Below are 7,726 nucleotides of genomic sequence, written 5' to 3'. Positions count from 1 at the left end.
CATATGTTTATGCCGGGGGGGGGTTGGGACGTGAGGTTTCGTGAGTGGTGGCGAGCAGAGATACGTTTGGTGACCTGTTTATAGGGGTCAAGTTTGCGAGGTTGGAGGACCTGGAGGAAGAGTATGAGCTCACCAGGGGAACGGTTTCAGGTACCTGCAGGTTTGGGATGTTGTAAAGAGCGAGGTGCGGTCTTTTGCTGGGTTACCGCCCTGGGGTTGCAGGATAAGGTACTGCCGAGGGATGAGATAGGGAAGGGGAAGGTATCCGAGGTCTGCAAGGAGTTGATGGACTGGGAGGAGGCTCTGGTGGGGGACAAAAGCGTAAGTGGGAGGAGGAGCTGGGAAGGGAGGCGAAGGCCGGGACGTGGGCTGAGGCCCTGCGGAGGATGAATGCGGCCTCATCGTGTGTGAGGTTAAGCCTCGTTCAGTTTAAAGTAATTCACAGGGCACAGATGATGGTGGTGAGGATGGGTAAGTTTTTTGAGGGGGTAGAAGATAGGTGTGGGCAATGTGCTTGGGCCCACGAATCACGTCCACGTGTTTTGGGCGTGTCCAAAGCTAAAGGGGTTCTAGCAGGGGTTTGTGGACATAATGTCCAAGGTTCTGGGGTGAAGGTGGCCCCGAGTCCCAAGGTGGTGAAATTTGGGGTGTCGGAAGATCCGCGAGTTTGGAGGGTGAGAGAGGCCGATGTTTTGGCATTTGCCTCCCTGATAGCCCGGAGACAGATTTTGCTTGGATGAAGGGACTCGGAACTGCCGAAAGCGGGGGTGTCGGTGAGCAACTTGACAGAATTGCTGAGGCTGCAGAAGGTTAAGTTCATCTTGAGGGGGTTGGTCGATGGGTTCACCCAGAGGTGGAAGCCATTTATTGATTTCTTTAAGGAAGTTAGAGGAGTCAGCAAAGGGGGGGAGGGAGTTGGAATGGGAGAAAACAGGGAAGGCAGGATGGGAGAAGGGGGGCGGTATTTTGTGGGGGGGAGTGGGCGTTGATTGTTTATAATGTTGTATGGTTGTTCTTCTGCTTTTGCCTGTTTATGTGAAAATGCCTTGAATAAAATATTTTTAAACAACAGTGGTATAGCTGTCAAATGTCCTGCGATTCTCACCCTCTTTGTAAATATGTACACGAGGTGCTGAGGTTTGATAGCTGTGAACCATGTCAAATTTACTTGTGGGCTTCTGATAGCACCAAGCCCCTCAGTTGCAATCGGATGATTTTTACATGGCACATATCAAAGCAGGTTATTTTTACTCCTATCACTTACTAATGACAGGTTTGAGAATCCTGCTCATCTGCCCTAACGAGACTTGTTTTATGTCTGGTTCTTTCCTAGCCTGTTATTCTGTGAAGAACATTTTATTAAATGAATTAAGAAAAACAGTTGGGTAGCGGCAACTATAAGGCTGTGATGTCTGGACTGGTGCGTGTCTTCTCCTGATTTGGCTGGACTGTACAAATGAATAGGATTTAAGCAGCTGAGATGGGTGAACCAACGTGAGGGAGGGCAGAGTCTGCAACAGATCGACTTGGAACTGGGCCATCGGTTTAGATCCGAGGAGAGAGGGAGAGGAATCTTCTGCAGGGTTATATTGAAGCTCAGAATCCTTAATCCAGAGACCTCCCCACTTTCAGTACAGGGTCCCCAATTCTGAGTCCTCAGTATTACTTTAACCTCCCGTGGCAGGGCAGCACGGCAGCATAGTGGTTAGCACAGTTGCTTCACTGCTCCAGGGTCCCAGGTTCGATTCCCGGCTTAGGTCACTGTCTGTTCAGAGTCTGCATGTTCTCCCTGTAGTCTGCATGGGTTTCCTCTGGGTGCTCTGGTTTCTTCCCATAGTCCAAAGAGGTTAGGTGGATTGGCCATGGTAAATTGCCCTTAGTGTCCAAAAAGGTTAGGTGGGGTTACTGGGTTACGTGGATAGGGATGTGTGGGTTTAAGTGGGTGCTCTTTCCAAGGGCCGGTGCAGACTCGATGGGCCAAATGGCCTCCTGCACTGTAAATTCTATGATTCTATGATTATGATTCTATGATTCCCCTGATGGACAGGGGAGGTTCGTGGGAGGGTAATGATTTTATATGTACAAACAGGCAATGTGTTCCCGAACTGTCAAGTCCCCACCTTTGCTGTTTTAACGGGGTGGGTAGCGTTCTGTGGGAATGCCCCACCTTTGCACTATTTGCCCCACATCACCCTACTCTCCTCGCTGCCTCCCTTTAATACCAGACCCATGAGCCTCTTGTCCCAGCAGCTCTGGGTGGAGGTAAAGGGGAGCTAACTGCAATTCTGGGGGATGGAGGGTATGAGACTTTGTAAGTGAACAAAAGATAAATGTTGAAACGTGCAAGAGTGAAGCTGGGGAAAGAGTAGCCCTTACCGACAAAGAGCAGAGCATATTGGGAACAGTCAACATGGATTTGAAAGGCATGGGGTGTAATTTTAACCTGAAAAAAATGACTGTGTTTGGGGGAGGACAGCTGGTTAAGAACATAGGAGCAGGAATAGACAAGCCTGCTCCACCATACATTATGATTATGGCTGATTGTTGGCTTCACCACCCAAGCCCTGCCCATATTTCTCGAGTCCCTCAGAGACCGAAAATATCTGTCAACCCGATCCTTAAATATACTTAAGAATGGAACCTCAACGCCCCACTGGGATAGAAAATTCCAAGGATTCGGCGGCACGGTGGTGCAGTGGTTAGCACTGCTGCCTCACGGCGCTGAGGACCCGGGTTCTGCCCCGGGTCTCTGTCCTTGTGGAGTTTGCACATTCTCCCCGTGTCTGTGTGGGTCTCACCCCCACAACCCAAAATGATGTGCAGAGTAGGTGGATTGGCCGCGCTAAATTTCCCCCAGTTGGACAAAAAAAAAGAATCGGGTACTCCAAATTTATTTTAAAAAAGAAAATTCCTAAAATTCACAACCCTCTTGAGTAAAGAAATTTCTCATCTTAGTCCGAAATGATAGGCCCTTTGTTCGAAAACTGTGCCCCCATGTTCTAGATTCCCCAGTCAGGGGAAGCAACCTCTCAATATCTACCCTGTCAAGCCCCTTCAGAATTTCAAATGTTTCAATTAAACCAGCTCTCGCTCTTCTAAACCCCAGAGAATTTGAAAACCATTTACTCAATTTCTCAAAGGAGGACAACTCTTTCATCCCGTTTGAAAAGGATGGAAATTGATGGTGCGCCAGGAAGTTAGCAGGAACCCAACCATCTCTGGCTTTAATTTCGATGCGTTTGGCCGAAGGTGGGAAACCCCCTCGAGAGATGTGAATAAATGTCGAAAGGCAATTAGTCTTTGTTTATCTGGCTTTTGAAATTTAACTCGCGTGCATAGGGTTTTCTGGATTAGAGTGCCAGAATCAACGATCTAACTCACCAGTGAGGCACAAGGGCAATGGAAATTGAGGGAGGGGCTGAACAAGTGGCAGGCACAACATCCTATAAATACTAAGACCTTGACCCGCTTCCTTGTCTAAGTGGCATATTTCACAAGCTGTTGACATCAAGTCAACATGAGTGAGTGTTGTATGCCATGTGACTGAGTGATAGTTAGTGCGGTCACCATTATAGCTGATGGGAAAGAACGTTGTGACTCAACTTATCTCCAACTTATCTATTCTGCACCTGTCAGCATGGAGATACTTGGAGAGCCACTTTCCATTCTTGATCTCTCCCTGATGTTCTGTGTTCTCTTCTCACACAAGAGACTCTGTTGGAGTAATGGAATGCGTTCATCAAATAGATGGGCATTTGTGGAGAGTCAGTGTGACCGACTAGACAGAAAGTCAAATGGGTGCACCTGTAAGCTAAGGTGGCGTGAGGGGTGATGTGCAGGATTAGGCTTTGGAATTGAATGTGCCATGCCTCTCGCTCCCTCTGGCTTGATTTAGATTCCTGGCACTCTAATCCAGGAATCTGGCACCAAACTTCTGCTGCTAACCACCTCACCAATTTCCAGCCTGCTTCTTCATCTCTCTGTGTGGCAGACTTCTGACTTGCATCGGTTGGGGAGTGAATCTTCCTGAGGGTTGTTACAGGCAGCAGCATCAGCTCTAGTGGATGTATCAGTGAAGTGAGATGCTCTCTTGCTACATTGTAAGTTGATTGTTGAAGTTTCAACTTTCAGCCTTACAGGATTTCTTTAGTTCAGTAAAAAATAGACACGTGCATGTTGTCGTCCACTCCTTGAACGGGGAAGTCGAAAGTCAGATGCTATTGTAGTGACTGGGTTAAAAAGCCACTGACAAACACACTCCGGAAACCTCCAGCTCCCCCAAATGCTACTGGGTTCCCTGGCTGCCAGCACACAGAATGGTTATCTCCAGCCCATAATTCCTTAAACGATTGCAATTTCCAGTTGTCAACTAAGGGAGGGAAAATCCTCCCACCAACTTCACCCAGATTGTTGATAGGGCTAATTCCACTGCTCCAGGCAGCTCTCTTGGCTATCCCAGGAGATATCATCCACTCCAAGATTTTTCAGAAAACCCCCGAAGATTTTAAATGAGAACTAGGTTCACAGAATTGATGGTGATTCCATCTTTTGGAAATATAGAATCCCTACAGTGCAAAAGGAGGCTATTCGGCCCATCGAACCTGCACTAACCTTCTGAAAGAGCACCCTCCCTGGGCCCACGGCCCCACTCTATCCCTATAACCCCACCTAACCGTTGAACACTAAGGGGCAATTTATCATGGCCAATCCATCTAACCTGCACATATTTGGACTGTGGGAGGAAACCGGAGCACCCGGAGGAAACCCTCACAGACACAGAGAGAAAGTGCAAACTCCGCACAGTCACCCAAGGCCGGAATCGAACCCGGGCCCCTGGCTCTGTGAGGCAGCAGTGCTAACCACTGTGGCACCATGGATAAGATGTAAATGATTCCATAGTGTTACTTGAAGAAGGACAGGGGTGACCTGTGTGATGTTGTTGCCGATATTTATCCCACAACCAAGGGCTGTTTGTGGGAGCTTTCTGTGCACAGATTAGCTGCACAAGTTCCCACATGACAATAATGACTGCATTTCATTGCTTGCAAAGAGCTTTGGAAATTCCTGAGCATTACATCTAATTATTTTCCGTAAATGAATAAATTTACCAGACATATGCAACACCTCATTGTTGGAGTGCACTAAAGCCAGAGCCATACCCCCTCGCCCCAGGGATGTTGCTGTTATTTGGAGATTTAAAAGTGCGGACATGGGTTATTGGGGTAGTTAGCTGAGTGTTAGCTGAGTGAGTTACTGAGGTGATTGCCTGTCCTTTCACTTCTAGAGAAGCGACTTGAACTGCCAGTGTTTCTCGCGAAGCTAAAAACAGTCCACTGCTGTAGGCAAGACCTCTTTCTGGGGTATAGGACTGTCTGCTCTCTTATACGTCACCCAACCCCAACATGCCTCACCTGTCAGACCGATGCATAGTGACAGCCGGCTATCTACCAGCAATTTCTGCAGTCAAGCTCCACTTTGCAATATCTAACAGATTAACAGAAAGAAATGAAAGAAAAATATTGAATTTCTGTAGTGGTTTCCTGTGCCAATCCAAAGCTCTTTACAGCCAATAAGTTACCTTTGAAAAGATCACTGTGTTTGTAATGAAGGAAACGTGGTAACCAATTTGTGCACAGCAAAATCCCACTGTGGAAGACCCGCCCACCAAAAACTGTCAGCCAATTAGTGGCCAGCAGCTCTTCGGTACTCAGCAATGTCACCGGGAGGCCGTGGCTGTACTACGTCCACCCAAGTCCCTGGATTGTTAAGATTGGCAAGGGGAAGGTAGGGAAAAGGTATCGGCAGCAACAGCAGGGGGAGGTGCCACCTCCTGGAACCTGCAAACAAATACAGCAGGGTTTGCTTGTCATGCTCCCCGTAGGGCCGGCCGTTCCACCCCCAGCTAGGTTGATACCTGCATGAGGAAGGTGGGATCCTTGCATGGGCATTAATTGCCCACTTGATGGCCTCAATTGACAGCGGTACAGGAAGTCCGTTCACTGGCCTTGTTGCCAGGGGCTTAATTGGGGTAGAGGAGGGAGGGTGGCAAGGTCCTCAACCATCCCACCCCACCCCCACACAGCTGCCTGTCTGAATGACCCCTCTCCCCAAATCTGCCATGGGGGAGGGCACAAGGGAAACTATTTCATTGTGTATACACTTGCTGTCTCCCCAGTTTCTAACCTTTCCTACTGAATTAGATTTGTACTTTATTTTTGTACCTGGTTTGCTGGGCATCCCAGGGGACTGAAGCAAATCCCTCATCCCTAATTCTATTGGTGTGTTCCATTTTGTATACATCCTCCCTCTGTAATAGAAAAGGGGGAGTTTCACTGAGTTGGTGATTAACAAACAGAGTGGCTGTGAGGGGATAAAAATAAGTTGTGTGTCTGTTCCTCACTTCACCATGGGATTGAGCAAAAGACAAAAACCTGCAGATATAAACACAGAAGGCTGAAACCACTCAGCAGGTCAGGCTCAGGGAATCCACCATATTCTGTTTGTACACTGCAAACAGAACCTGTTAATTTTCAAACGTGAAAGGAGAGGCCGAGTATTTGCTTTGTACAAAGGTCACATCTATAAATAAATATGGCCGTCCCAGAATGTTTTCTCTTCTTTCAAAGTTTGCTGTTTTTCCGCAACCACCTTTGCAAGTTTATTGGGACAACAGGTGATTCTCAAGTCTGTCGGGTGAGTTGACATTTCTGGCAACTCAAAATGAATGACCTGCTCTCGTGTTTTAGGATTTATTTAAAAGGGAGCAAACAAAGAACTTGCATTTATGTAGCGCCTTTCACAACCTCAAAACATCGCAAAGTGCTTTGCAGCCAATTAAGTACTTTTGAAGAGTAGTTACTGTTTTAATGCAGTAAACAGACTGGCCGATTTAAACACACCAAGCTCCCACAGACAGCAATGACAAACTGACCCAATCATCTGTTTCTGAGGTATCTGTTGAGGGATAATTATTGTCCAGATACCAGAGAGAAGCCCAAATGCTCTTTGAGGTCGTTCCTATGGGGGAGCTGGGGGGAAAAAATGAGCAGAGGATTGGGGAATGGGCTGGGGAGGTTGGGGAATGGTTTGGGGGGTGGGGAGTAGGCAATGGATGGGGAATGGGTGGTAGGGTTTAGAATAGGTGGGAGTGATAGCTCCTCGACCTTTTGGCTAAGATCAAGTGTAGTATCTGCTCTGCCTTTTGGCTCAGATCTGGTATGGCTCTCGTGTGGGGACATGAATTGGATTAAATTTGAATTTGAATTGTTTTTTGGAGCAGGCAAGGAGCTGCATTGGGGGTTCACCCCTGGCCACACTCTGAGCCCTGGCTTTGAAACTCAGAAAATGTAATTTAAAAAAAAGAAAGGAATAGGTGGGAATGGGGAATGGCAGGGAGGTGGGGAATGGGCGGGGATGTTGGAGAATGGGCTGAGGAATGGGAGGGTGTTTGGATATGGGCTGGGGAACGGGAGGGTGTTGGTCATGTGTTTGGGAATGGGCTGGGGTGTTGGGGAATGGGCTGAGGAATGGGTGGAGGTTAGGGAAGTGGCCTTGGGAATGGGTGGGTGTATTGGGGAATGGACTAGGGAATGAGTGGGGGTGTTGGGACATGGTGGGGGAATGGGCATTGTTGGGGAACAGGTGGGGGTGTTGGTGAATGGGCTGAGGAATGGGTTGGGTGTTGGGGAATGGACGGTGTGTTGGGAAATGGGCAGGGGTATGGATG

The 7,726-nt window shown here is 48.0% G+C and overlaps 1 non-coding gene across 1 annotated transcript; it reads left to right on the top strand.

Annotated features, from left to right (window-relative positions):
- Nucleotides 1–7,150: 7,150 nt before the first annotated feature.
- On the top strand, nt 7,151–7,349 carry LOC140408085 (U2 spliceosomal RNA). Its single transcript, XR_011940015.1, has one exon. It is a non-coding gene; the product is annotated as a U2 spliceosomal RNA (small nuclear RNA).
- Nucleotides 7,350–7,726: the final 377 nt, after the last annotated feature.

The sequence above is a fragment of the Scyliorhinus torazame genome, chromosome 2 (genome assembly GCF_047496885.1).
Source record: "Scyliorhinus torazame isolate Kashiwa2021f chromosome 2, sScyTor2.1, whole genome shotgun sequence".
Lineage (NCBI taxonomy): Eukaryota > Metazoa > Chordata > Chondrichthyes > Carcharhiniformes > Scyliorhinidae > Scyliorhinus > Scyliorhinus torazame.
This window is presented reverse-complemented; position numbering and strand designations above follow the sequence as displayed.